The sequence below is a fragment of the Sorex fumeus genome, unplaced genomic scaffold (genome assembly GCF_029834395.1).
Source record: "Sorex fumeus unplaced genomic scaffold, SorFum_2.1 ptg000254l, whole genome shotgun sequence".
Lineage (NCBI taxonomy): Eukaryota > Metazoa > Chordata > Mammalia > Eulipotyphla > Soricidae > Sorex > Sorex fumeus.
In genome coordinates, this window is record NW_026606311.1 from 1041734 (window position 1) to 1055634 (window position 13901).

The following is a 13901-nucleotide window of genomic DNA, read 5'->3' on the forward strand; positions in this document are numbered from 1 at the left end:
CACACACACCCCTCAAGCAAGCGTGGCCCATTAAACAACACACACACACACACACACACATACACACATACCAGGCAAGTGTGGCCCATTAAACCCCACACACACCAGGCAGGCATAGCCCATCAAACAACACACACACACACACACACACACAGAGGAAGGTAGCAGGCAAGCGTGGCCCATTATCCGAGCGTCCTCCGATTGATACGCACACACACACACACACACACACACACACACCAGGCAAGCGTGGTCCATTAAACACACACACACACACACACACACACACCCAGGCAAGTGTGGCCCGTTAAACACACACACACACACACACACCCAGGCAAGTGTGGCCCGTTAAACACACACACACACACACACACACACACACACCACACCACACACACACACCCAGGCAAGTGTGGCCCGTTAAACACACACACACACACACACACCAGGCGGGCATCGTCCCCTCCGGGCACGGGCAGACGCGTATGTGTCCCGGGGGGTCCGGCGAAACCCCCCCCCCCGCGGCGGCCGGCGGAGGGCCCGGGCCCGGGGCGCCGCGACAGGCCCGGAGGCGCCGGCCGAGGCCGCAGGTCCAGCGCCAGCGAGCGGGGACCCCGCACTGGCCCCGCGCCCCGCGCCCGCCGGGCCCCGCGCCCGCCCAGGACGCCAGCCCGTGCCGAGGGCGGGGGCCGAGGACCACGGGGCGGGGGCGCAGCCTCCGGGCGGGGGACCCCGGCCCGGCCCGCCCCCGCCCGCCCGAGCGGCCCCCGCCGCCGCGGCCACTCACCGGCTCCGGCGCGCAGCTGGCGGCCCCGGCCCGGCGCGAGCCCCGCGCGCCCCGCGCCTCCCCCCGCCCGCACTCACCGCCCGCTCCGCGCCTGCGCCGCGCACCCCGGGGCCCGCCGGGACGGCGGGAGGCGCCGACGCCGGGGCGGGGGGCCGCGGGGCCGCGCACGCCGCTCCGGAAGGGACCCCCGGCCGCCGGCCCGGGGAGGGGGCGCGCGCGCGCCGCCGCAGGCTCCTTCCGGCCGGCCCGCGCCGCAAGGCACGCCCCCCGCCCGCCGCCGCCGCCCCGCGACCCCCGCGCCCCCCGCCCGCCGCCGCCGCCCCGCGCCCCCCGCCCGCCCGCCGCCGCCGCCGCCGGGGGGCGCACTCGCGCCTCGGAGGTGGCGCACCCGGGCCGAGCCGCCGCCGCGGGCGCGGAAAAGGGCAGCGGCCGCGTCCCGGGCTCGCTCTCCCGCCGCCGCCCTCCGGGCCTGGGGCGCGGCTTCCCGGGGAGCCGAGGGACACGCGGGGACGGTCCCGAGCCCCCGGGTCTGCGCGCCTCCTCCGGCGGCCCCGGCTTCGCGAAACGGGGGTCGAGTGCGTGGGGGGGCCGGCGCGCGGGATCCCAGGGTTAACGCAGCTGCGGAGCAGACCTGGAGCTGCCCGGAGCCCTCGGAGAGGGTGCAGAGACACCGAGTGTCCTTTCCCGGAGCTCGCGACGACCCTGATCCCGCCTCCCGTGTGGTCGCGCGTTTCATCTTGAGCTCGTTTCTTCCTCGAGTGAGAAACAGACTTAGGGAGGGACGCAGGGGTGTCCTCAAGGGTTCACGAGGCCCCGTGGGTGACCGCCTGCCCCCGGTCACGCGCAGACGGGGCAGTGTTTGGGCCTTTCTAAGCCACGTCCCCAGTGGTTTTCCTGTTTGCCACGATCTCTGCATAAACGGAATCCCAGACTTTTCTCCAACCCTTTCAGGTTCTTCCAGGAAATAAAGCTCAGTTTGACACAGACACTAGCCCGTGAGCTTCCTTTCTTATGACCTCACAATTTACATGTGTGTTCATTCCATAGAAACGAATGTTTGCATAGGCTCTGAATCAAAATACAAAAAAGTTTAGAGCTCTTTAAAATTCTGATATATTCATCTTTTAATCCCAGTAGCATTTGTTCTTGGTACAGAAAGGGAGTTCACATCTTGGTTCAGTTTTTTAAAAAAAATAGAAAGTGGAGACATGCCCTGCTGTTTGTTGGGCTATTCTGACCGTGGAAGCCGCAAGGGGGTGTTATGGGATCGTCTTAGGTTACTTATTTTCCTCTCTTGCAGCCTTAAGCCTAAGGAAATCTTTCTTCCAGGATGTCCTTTTATTCCAAATGTTTGTGGTAAGGGCAGAGGCACATTCTTCCCCCACGTTATGCATTGCTTAAAAGCAAAACCCAAGAATGTGAAGAATCAAAAGCCCCAAAGCAACCTGTGTTCACTCCATGAACACAATAAGAGCAGTTTACCGTGTTTATAAGTCATCTGTCATGATCAGAATCAGAGGCAGTGATGTTCTTTGATTACCTGGAGAACTGTTTTCCAGTTTCATATTTGCACCTCCCTTTTAAGGTAGTGGAAGGGGGTGCAAAACCTTCAAATCTGCTTTTCTCTTTATTGTGCAGTGAGGGGAATCACTGCAATCAGGCTCTCAGACATGCGAGCAAGTGCTCTCTTGCTGAACTGCTTTCATGGCCATACCCTTAAATGTCAGGTTCTCAGAGTGACAACTCTATAGTGTGTTCTGTTCTAGTCTAAAGTGACTTTAGTCATCATTCTTCCAACATTTGACTACGCTTTGTAGCATAGCTTAATTCCTTCTCCTTCCATTTGGAAAAGAGATACATATTTCTCATTGATACAATTACTATATTATAATACCTACAAGTAACAAATCTGAGGCTGGAGTGATAGTATTGCGGATAGGGTGTATGCCTTGCATGTGACTGACCTGGGTTCAATTTCTGGCATCCCATACGGTCCCCCAAGCATTGTCAGGTAACCTCTCAGTGCAGCCAGGAGTAACCCCTGAACATCATTAGGTGTGAGCCCAAAACAAAAAATAAAACAAAAATCTGAATTCATTGGGGCCAGAGACATAATACAGTGGGCAGGGCATTTGCTTTACATGCAGCCGATTCGGGTTTTATTCCCAGCACCCCAAATGATTTCCCCTGAGCCTACCTGGAGTGATCCCTTAGTACAGAACCAGAAGTAAGCCCTGAGCATGGCCAGGTGTGGCCCCGAGACAAACTTTTTTATATATTATATAATATAATACTATTATATGCTAATGCATATGACTAAAAAAGTCTGAAGAGCAAAAGAAAATCTCATAATCCCACAAATGGGATCTTAGTCAATAGTAATATTTTATTCAATATCTTCTGGGGGGGTTGTTTAGGGTTTTCTCTCTTGTTTTGGATTTGACTTTGGGCTATGGCCAACGGGACCTGGAGGCTATTCCCTGCTCAATGCTTGATGGGGGTGAGGGTCTCCGATGATGCTCATCACGACAGAACCTGCACTCCTTGCATGCAAGCAGACATACAGAACGGTTGAGCTATCTTTCCAGCCCCATTTATGATTTTTTAAAAGGAAATTACTATTTGTCGGGCAGGAGAATTTCTGCCTGACCAAAAAAAAATATCGGAATTAAGGTGCTTTCCTAGCATTCAACTGACACAGGTTCTTTTCCTGACACCACAGAGCTTGCAGTAATCCCTGAGCACCGTTGGGTCTGGCCCAAACATCCCACCACCACCACCCATTGGGAAAAAATGCGCTTTCAGTAAGAGTAGATTAGTGTACTATGTACAGTAGAATCTCTGAACTAAAATCAGAGTTGGGTCAGAGCAGTAGTATAATGGGGAGGACATTTGCCTTGTGCCCTGCCAACCTGTGTTGATCCCCAGCATCCCATATGGATCCCTGAGCACCACCAGGAGCAATTCCTGAGTACAGAGCCAAGAGTAAGCCCTGGGCCTCACTGGGTGTGGCTCCCCAAAACAAAAACATCAAACAACAACAACAAATAAAACTCAGAGTTGCTTACTAAGGGAAAGGAAAGATTTCATCAAAGAGAGATTTGTGAGCTCGAGCTTTTACAGACAGGAGCATGAGATAAGGGTTGCCTTTGGAAGAAACAGGCTAAGACACACTGGTGAGAACCATGAAAGCTTACGTGTAGGAGATAAGAACCTGACTAGAAGGCGAGAAGAACTCTTTGACTAGTGTGGAGCTGGGTGTGGAAAAGCCTTAGGATGGAAATTCTCAGAGTGAGAAATTTCCAGGCCTGCACCTCAGTATCACCTGAGAACCTGTTACAAATGAGGTAACACTCTGAAGACAGAGCACTAAAATTTATATATATATATATATACATATATATATATATATTGTTTGTTTGTTTGGTTGTTGGTTTTGGGGCCACCTGGTGGTAATGAAGTCTGTTCCTGGCTCTGGACACAGGGATTACCCCCGTGGGTAATGTGTTCAGGGACCAGGTGGTGCCAGTGGCCATGCTAAATTCTGCTGCATGCAAGGCAAGCACCTTCACCCTATTCTATTTCTCTGGCCCCTAAAATCTATAATTTAAAAATTGTTTTTGGTGATGCTAATGCAGTTAAAGTTTAAGAACCAATGTGTTGGGAACCAATTTGAAAGCATTAGAAGAAGCTATTTTATTCATACTAATTTGAGTTATACAGAGAGACAAAAAAGAATTTTGACAGGAAGAGAGAAAGAGAACGAGTTCTCCTAACCTCATATGCCAGGATAAAATTTAGATGAACCTAAAAGTTAAAATTAAAAACAAATAGCCAATTTTGAATAGAAGATTACTTCAGTATATGGTCAATATGAGTGTGTAGGACTCTAGCACCGTCCTCCCATTGTTCATCCATTTGAGCGGGCACCAGTAACATCTCCATTGTGAGACTTGTGACTGTTTTTGGCATATCAAATATGCCACGGGGAGCTTGCCAGGCTCTGCCGTATGGGCACAATACTCTCAGTAACTTGCCGGGCTCTCCGAGAGGGATGAAGGAATCAAACATGGGTTGGCCGTGTGCAAGGCAAATGCTCTACCTGCTGTGCTATCGCTCCAGCCCATGGCAATGTGTAAAGAAAAAAATATTAATAGACTTGAATTCACACAGGTGGACCATTAACAAAATATTAATAACAAATATTTTGTTTCCCTCCCCACCCCGAGCAGAGTTCCAGCAGCCGAAGACCTCCAGAACCAGCCACAACCATGCTGAGACCACTCTCCACACACAGGAAGGTACCGGCAGAGGAACAAAGGCATGCGGGTCCTGGGGCTGAGATCTCCAAGCCTGCTCAGATCGGGGCTGAGCATCCTCCACCCAGATCCTCCATCTTCCAGTAGGCGGGGGTCACACCCACCATCTGACCCCCAGCGCCGTGTAATCCCATCAATGGCCAAGACCCAGAGACTATAAAACCCAGCTCCCCGAAGCGCACAGCCGCATTCGCGGCCGCTCAACATTTTATTATCTCATTCTTACTTTGGACAACCTGGCAGGCTTCTGAATGTAACTTGCTCACATGGCAGAGTCTGGCAAACTCCCTGTGGTGTACCCAATATGCCAAATACCAGTAACAATGATGGGTCTCATTCTCCTAACCCTGAAAGAGCCTTGAATATGGCACTTTTTAAAATCTTAGGGCTAGGACGAAGGAGACGTTACTGGTGCCTGCTCAAGGCAATCGACGAACAACAGGATGATCGTGATCGTAATAACAAACCACAAGGAAATAGATGCAAAAAACTAACAAGCTTAGATCTGGGGATGTGGAAGAGCAGTAAACTGTGCTCTGTATGTGCAAGGACCTGGTTTTATCCTTGGCACTACAAAAATGGGAGGGGTAAAGCTAAATTTTTAAAATGCTATTTAAAAACTCACTGTCACTGTCCTCCCATTGTTCATCGATTTTCTCGAGCAGGCCCAGTAACATCTTCATTGTGAGACTTTGTTGTTACTGTGTTTGGAATATTGAATACGTCATGGGGAGCTTGCCAGGCTCTGCCCTGTGGGCGAGATACTCTGGGTAGCTTGCTGGGCTCTCCGAGAGGGGCGGAGGAATCAAACTCGGGTCGGCCATGTTGCCTGTGTGCAAGGCAAATGCCCTACCTGCTGTGCTATCGCTCCAGCCCTATTTTTAAAAAAAAAAGACAATATAAATGAAAATTCACAAAAGCAATACAAATGGGCAATAAACAGTGTTAAATTTCACAGAGACAAAATAACAATTAAAATGAAATACTATATTTACCTGGAGCGATAGCACAGTGGGTAGGACGTTTGCCTTGCACGTGGCCAACCCGGGTTCGATTCCTCCATCCCTATCGGAGAGCCTGGCAAGCTACTGAGAGTATTCTGCCCACACGGAAGGGCCTGGCAAGCTCCCCATGGCATATTCGATATGCCAAAACAGAAACAACAAGTCTCACAATGGAAACGTTACTGGTGCCTGCTCGAGCAAATTATGAACAGTGGGAGGACAGTACTACAGTGCTACTGTATTTACCAAATTAGAACATTTTTTAAAGATTAAAATTATGTGAATGTCTGTTACTTAACTCTATGATTCCTTATAGAATTCCACGATGTCACTAACGTTAATAGCAAAAGGAATGTCCATGCTTTACTAAGTAAGCAAAACTTGAAATACAACAAATAATCTTTAAAATTTTTGTTTCAGGACCACACCAGTGATGTGGCTTGCTTATTCCTGGCTCTGTGCTAGGGTTCACTATTGGTTCTGTGCTTGGGGGACCATATGCCATGCCAGGGAGCAAACTGGGATGAGACGCATGCAAGGCAAGCACCTTCACCCCTGTCCTATCTCTCTGGCCCAGAGATACATTTTCTGTGAAGATAATGACGCTTAAGCGTCCAGCTTCCTCAATTGCATGCACTTCTTCCACGTTGAGGGTATTTTCTGTTTATCATCAAACACTGCCATGCAAAGTAAACATCATATTTATTCCAACCCAACAGTTTTGTTTAAGAGAACAGAAGAAGAAAAGGGTAGGAAGCCTTTTATGGCATGAGAGGGGGTCTCCTAATCAGGATTCCCAGAGGCTTATTTTATTTTATTTTTTGGTCCACACCTCGTTGTGTTCAGGGCTTCCTCCTGGCTCTGTATTCAAGGGTCATTCTTTATGGACTCCAGGGACTATCTGGATTGCCAGGGATTGAACACAGGTCTGTCGCACACCATTGCACCTTGCCATAAGCACCTTAACCATTGCACTATCTCTCCAGCCCTGAGAGCCTTATTTTAAAAGTAAAATATTCAGGCCAGCCAGAGAGGTAGGGTCCATAGTGAGTAGGGTTCATGCCTTGCACTGGGGCCAACTGTGGCTTCATGTTTGGTACTGCCAGGGATGATCCCTGAGCACAGAGTCAGGGTTAAGTCCTGAGCACTGCCAGGTGTGGGAAAAAATTTTTTTAATTGAAAAAATAAAATTTTCATGAAGTATCTACTTTGTGAATAGCACTGAAGTAGGTTCTGGGGCTGCTGTGTGAACGAAACAGACATGGTCTTGTCCTGCTAATTCTCATAGTCAAGGAGAGAAGAGAGGTCATTAAACAGAAGTGGAATGTGGCTAGTAACTTTTTGTAAGGTAAGCAGAGTTTATAAGAGCTTGTAACAGGCAACCTTGCCTGTTTCAGGCACCCAGGGAATTATATTTCTTGTCTGCTTGAAGTTGGCGCCTGTGACTTGCTTTGGCCACTGGAGCGGAAGCAGAGATAGCAGCGTCACTCTTGGGTGAGGCTGTTTCATCTTCATCCCTCACTGCTCTCACATTCGGACTTTTATTGTTTGAGGGCCACTCACTCTTGGGGGTGCCTGGGGGTTCAAACAATGCTGGAGATGGAACCCTGGGCTCACTTGAAAAGGTGCAACCCAGCCCATTGAACTATCTCTGCACTCCAAATTTCATTGTTATTTTTTCCCCAGTATTGGGAATTGAACCCAGGTCTCATGCATGCAAAGCATGTGTGCATTTTACCAGTAAGCCACATCCCTACTCTCTCAAGTTCTACTTCTGGAGAGTCATCAAAACCTACAAAAAAAAAAGGACCTGATCAAGAAACAAACCACCTTGCCTTGCTCACTGCCAACCCGGGTTCAATTCCCAGCATCCCATATGGTCCCTTGAGCACTGCCAGGAGTGATTCCTGAGTGCAAAGCCAGGAGTAACCCCTGTGCATCACCTGGTGTGACCCAAAAAGCAAAATAAATAAATAAATAAATAAAATTAAATAAATAAATAAATTAATAAAGGGCTGGAGTAGTGGCTTCCATTGTCGAAGGGGGAGTGATGGGTTTTCTAGGGGTGTGGGCTAAACATAGGAATTGCTGTCAAATGAAAAGAAGTCCCCGGGGGTGTGCTGCTAGGCTTACACTCCATTCACAAGGGCCCACATACATCAGCTGAGTTCACTGCAATCAATCCATGTCCCTGGGTCAGCAGCTCTGGTTCCAGTCTCTGAACATGGTGCTGAGAAACTGTTGAGCAAAATCAAGCAATCATCAAGTTTGGTATTTGATGTTCAGTGAGAGATGGCTGCTTATTTGATGCACAGTGGGGTGCTTTTAATAATAATAATCACAGATCACAGATCATCTTGTTATTCGTCGATTGCCTCGAGCAGGCCCCAGTAACGTCTCCTTCATCCTAGCCCTGAGATTATATTCAAGGCTCTTTAAGAGAATGAGACCCATCATTGTTACTGGTATTTGGTATATTGGGTATGCCACGGGGAGTTTGCCAGACTCTGCCGTGTGGGCAGGCTACATTCGGTAGCCTGCCAGTTTGTCAAAGTAGGAATGAGATGTCATAATAAGATGTTGCGGCCGTGCGGTTCTGGGAGCTGGTTTTTATAGTCTCTGAGTCTTGGCCGCTGATGGGATTACACGGCGCCAGGGGGCCAGTTGGTGGGTGTGACCCCTGCCTACTGGAATTTGGAGGATCTGGGTGGAGGATGCTCGACTCCAATCCGAGTAGGCTTGGAGATCTCGGCCCCGGAACCCACGTGGCTTTGTCCCTCTGCCGGTACCTTCAGGTGTGTGGAGAGTGGTCTCAGCATGGTGGTGGCTGGTCCTGGAGGTCTTTGGCTGCCGGGGCCCTGGTCAGGGCAGGGAGGAAAGCTCAACCCGCTCCCCTCCAAGGGGATATAATAATAATAATGATAATAAAAAATTCTTGCTTTGGACAACCTGGCAGGCTACTGAATGTAACCTGCCCACATGGCAGAGTCTGGCAAACTCCCCGTGGCGAACCCAATATGCCAAATGCCAGTAACAATGATGGGTCTCATTCTCCTAACCCTGAAAGAGCCTTGAATATGACAGGGCTAGGATGAAGGAGACGTTACTGGGGCCTTCTCAAGGCAATCGACGAATAACAGGATGATTGTGATCGTGATCATGGAGTGCTTTTTATAAAAATCTAAATGAAGGGCCGGAAAGTTAGTACAGAAGATAATGTGCTGGCCTTGTGTGTGACTGACCCAGGTTCCGTTCCTGGCACCACATATGGTCCCTTAAACTCTGTGAGGTGTGATCCCTGAGCACCTATGGGGTGCTAAGGATCAAGCCCAGGTCAGTCATGTGCAAAGCAATGGCCCTACCTGCTATACTATCACTCTATTACCCTCTCTTTTCCGACTAAGTAACCTAAGCTCAGATAGGTTCCAGGGATTTCTTAAGATTGAAATAAGTAGCGATCACAGACCTTGGTTAGAAATAGACTTCTTTATTCCAGTTTGATTAGAAAAAATTTGGATTCAAAATTGTGATGGGTAGGGACTGGAGAGTTAGCACAGCGGGTAGGGCATTTGCCTTGCACGCGGCCGACCCGGGTTCCATTCCCAGCATCCCATACGCTCCTCTGAGCACCGCCTGGAGTAACTCATGAGTGCAGAACTAGGAGTAACCCCTGTGCATTGCCAGGTGTAACCCAAAAAGAAAAAAAAATTGTGATGGGTATAGGAATCTCCCCTGGAGCTTTCTAAACATTCAGACACCTAGGACCAATTCCAGATATGTCTCATCGAGGAACTCTGGGAAAAGAGCCAGAGTAAGCATTTAAAAGAAAATAAATACAATTAAACAAGGAGTTCTAATGAGAGGCCAGGGTTGAAGATTACTCAATCAATCTACAGTGTGTTCTGCAAACCTCTTAACTAGATTTCCTCGGGATTAACGTCTTGGTTAACCTAGTTCAAAAAGGTCACCTAAAACAGCTTCCTCAGGGTGGAAATGTTAATTAATCTAATATGTTAATGCTTCAGTTCAAGGTGTTTTCTTATAATTAGTCTCTTGCCTCTGAAGTGGAGAAAGTATTTCCCCAAAGACAGCTCTTTCCTTTGTAATGGAACCTCCAAATCAAACTTAGCTGTCTCATCTGGTGAATTTCCATGACCCAGTCCTCCCTCGATGTGGAGAATTGCGTAGCATACGGAAAGATGCAACTCAAGACCTGTGACAGATAGTCACTGGAAAATGTATGAAATAAGGACAGTGTCTAAGACTTAAGCACTTTCACCTACGCAAGAGAAAATCGTGCTGTAGGTCTTAACTTCTTCTTCTTCTTCTTCTTCTTCTTCTTCTTCTTCTTCTTCTTCTTCTTCTTCGGAATCACACCCAATGATGCACAGAAATTACTCCTGGCGGTGCTCAGGGGACCATATGGGATGCTGGGAATCGAACCCAGGTTGGCCGCGTGCAAGACAAACACCCTACCTGCTGTGCTATGACTCCAGCCCCCGCCTTAGCTTCTTAAGTTTCCAAACACGCAATGACCAAAAAACTAATTCAAGATCCAATATGTATTGAATCCGAGGTGTTTCTGGCAATACTTGCCAGAGTTATGTTTTTCAGAAGGAAAGAGGTTACAAGTGGAAAATATTTAAGAAACCCTTGGGCTAGAGAAGCAGTATGAGTGTGTCAGGCCTTTGCCTTGCATGCAGCCAACCCAGTTTAGATTACCCTGTGGTCCACTGAGTGCTGCACCATGGGGCATGACCCACACACAAAACCCTTTCCTCTCCAGTTTAAGAATCCCTGCTTTTAGGCAACTTCAAGCAAATTTTTCAAACAGGATGTGCATTTTATATAATATTTAGCTTTGGGGTGGTGGTGGTGACATGAAGTAACACCCATTGGTGCTCAGGGCTTAATCTTAGCTCTGCTTAGTGATCACTCCTGGGAGTGCTGGGGTTAGAACTAGAGGCATCTGTGTGCAGAGCAAGTGTTTTTACTACTGTGCTATCTCTCCAGCATACTTTTTCTATTACTTGAGATTCCTCAGCTCACTGATTGATGGGCATTTCCGGCTTCTCTAAGAGGCCCTGCTTCTTCTCTGTCCTGGGAATATTACCATTCTAGAGCAGAGCAACCCCAGGACTAACCCTGCTTAGTTGAAACCCCTTTGGAAGACCCTCCTGCACTTACCTGCCTTTCATCACTCTGGTGGCCTTTCCCCAGCTCTTCTTCTGGGGCTTGACTGCACAATAGACGCATCTATGAACTTACACAAATAAATTGGTGTCAGGGTCTGAAGAGATCATGCAACGGGTAAGGAGCTTGCCTGTGACTGGCCTGGGTTAAGTTCCCAGTATCCCAGATGGTCCTTTGAGCTCTGCCAGGAGTGATCCCGGAAAGCAGGACCAGGAGTAAGTCCTGAGCAGCCTTTGGTGTGGCCCAAAGCTTTCCACCACTCCTCATATTTGAGGTTGAAACCTCTGCCCCCTTAAATTTCCTCATTTATGTTTTTTGACATTGACAGCAACCTCCTCACTTTTTCTTCCTCGCCAGATACTACATAGAACTGGTGGCTTCATTCTTCTAAAGCTGCCTTGATGAATTTCAAAGGTTAAAGAATGGGACCAGGGGCAGGAGCAATAGCACAGCAGGTGGGACACTTGCGTTGTATGCAGCCAAACCGGGTTCTTTCTCTAACATCCCATATGGATCCCCAGAGCACCATCAGGAGTGATACCTGAGCTCAGAGCCAGGAGTAACAACTGAGTACCACTGGGTAGAACTGTAGCACTGTTCACCTGTTGTTCATCGAGTTGCTCAAGCAGGCCCAGTAACGTCTCCATTGTGAGACTTCTTGCTACTGTGTTTGGCATATCAAATATGTCACGGGTAGCTTTCCGGGCTTGCCATGCGGGCAAGACACTCTTGGTAGCTTGCCAGGCTCTTTGAGAGGGGTGGAGGAATCGAACCTGGGTCAGCCGGCTCAGCCGCTTGCAAGGCAAACGCCCTACCCACTGTGCTATCTCTCCAGCCCCCTTATCTTTGTTTAAGGTGATATAAACTGGGGTTTGCCCAACATCCCAAAGGATTGCACTTTTAAAAAGTTCTAAATTAAATAACCCAAGTCATGCTAACAAATTCCAGCACTTGGGAAACAAATATCTTTCTGAGTAGGCTGTATGTATTGGGCCTTTCACGCCTCCTCTTCTGTTCAGTAAGAGAAACCATATGCCTTGGAGGAAAAGCCTGGGCTTTAGGATCAGATAAACAAGTCTCCACTCTCTCGTCTACAGGGTATTTCCCCTTGTGTGAATTGCTTAATCTTCTGAGTCTCTTTCCACATCTGTAAACTCCCTGAATAGATTTTTAATGAGAATTCATTGAGTTAATGAATGATGATTCAGCAGGTAACGTCTGGCACTTGCTTGAGTCTCAATGATTGAGAGCTAACTGGAAGTGGGTACAGATGTTCTCTTCTTTGCTCAAGGATAATCCCTTTCAGGGCAACAGCCAAGTCTTACTCAGTTCCCACAATCCTTTACAGTAATAGAGGCTCAATAAATGGTAAATGAATGAATGAGTGGGTGATGGTTTATTGGAGTTCCTGATAAAAATGAGTAATATGCAAATTTCCCAGCAGTGGAATTTTGTTCGCCAGCCTTCTTTTTTCTACATGGTTCTTTTCTTCCTGAAGTTACTTTGCTTGTTTTCACATAATAAGATTTGAGTAAAGCTTTATATGCTCAGGATGCTTTCATGGTAAATATTTCTTCCCCATCTTGGTGAGAGAAAGCAATTACTAGTCCCTTTCTGCCATGTGAAGGAGACTCAGAATGCAAGGATTTATATGTCACAGATTTTTGCACTGAAATTAGCATTAGAATGTTTAGCCTTCACAGTAATAGAAATAATCCTTTTTCTCTTTTTATTCTGCTAAGCCCTGTTTTCTTCTGCTTTTCTGATAAGGAAAGGGAGATTTTTCCATGTGTAGCAAATCTATTAGATAAAAAAAAAATTACCTCTAAAGTTCTTACTGCTTTTCAAAGAAAGTACTTGACAGATGGAAAATAATATTCTAAATAAGAAACATCAAAATAAATGATTCAGGTGAAAGGTGAAGAAGACAATGGATGGTTACTTAACTTGTCAAACCCACCTTTAAAAACATTTATTTTGGGGGCCAGAGCAATAGAACAGTGGGTAGGGCATTTGCCTTGCACATAGTCAAACTGAGTTTGGTCCCTGACAGTCCATATGGTCCCCTGAGCCCACCAGCAGTGGTTCCTGAGCACAGAGTCAAGAGTTAGTCTGAACACAGCTGGGCGTGGCCTAAAAATTCCAAAAATCTACTTTAAAATTTGTGGGGGCTACACCTGGTGTTGCTCAGGAGCTACTTGAAGTTCTAGGGCTTGGGGTCATTCCTGTAGTTCTCCAGGGACCATGTCATATGATGCTGGGAATTCATTTGGGGCTTTCAGTGTGCGAAGTAATACTCCCTTCTTATTAACTGCTTTCTTCGCCATCTAAAAATATTTCTATGGGGGTATGGTGCCGCTAGCAGGTCAACCTGTACCTGCGGGGCGAGTGCATCAGCAGCCTGATGGTGCCTTCAAGCTTCCTGATAACCCAAAATTGCTGATGTGGCTTTTGGCCAGACTTCAAAAATTTGGGACCAAGTTTACCAAGAAATTAAATAGCCAAAAATTAGATCTGTGGGAGACACACCCACAAATCACCTTTGGCTCAGCTATATAAGCTCATTTATTGGCCTTATTTCAGAGACCCAAAATC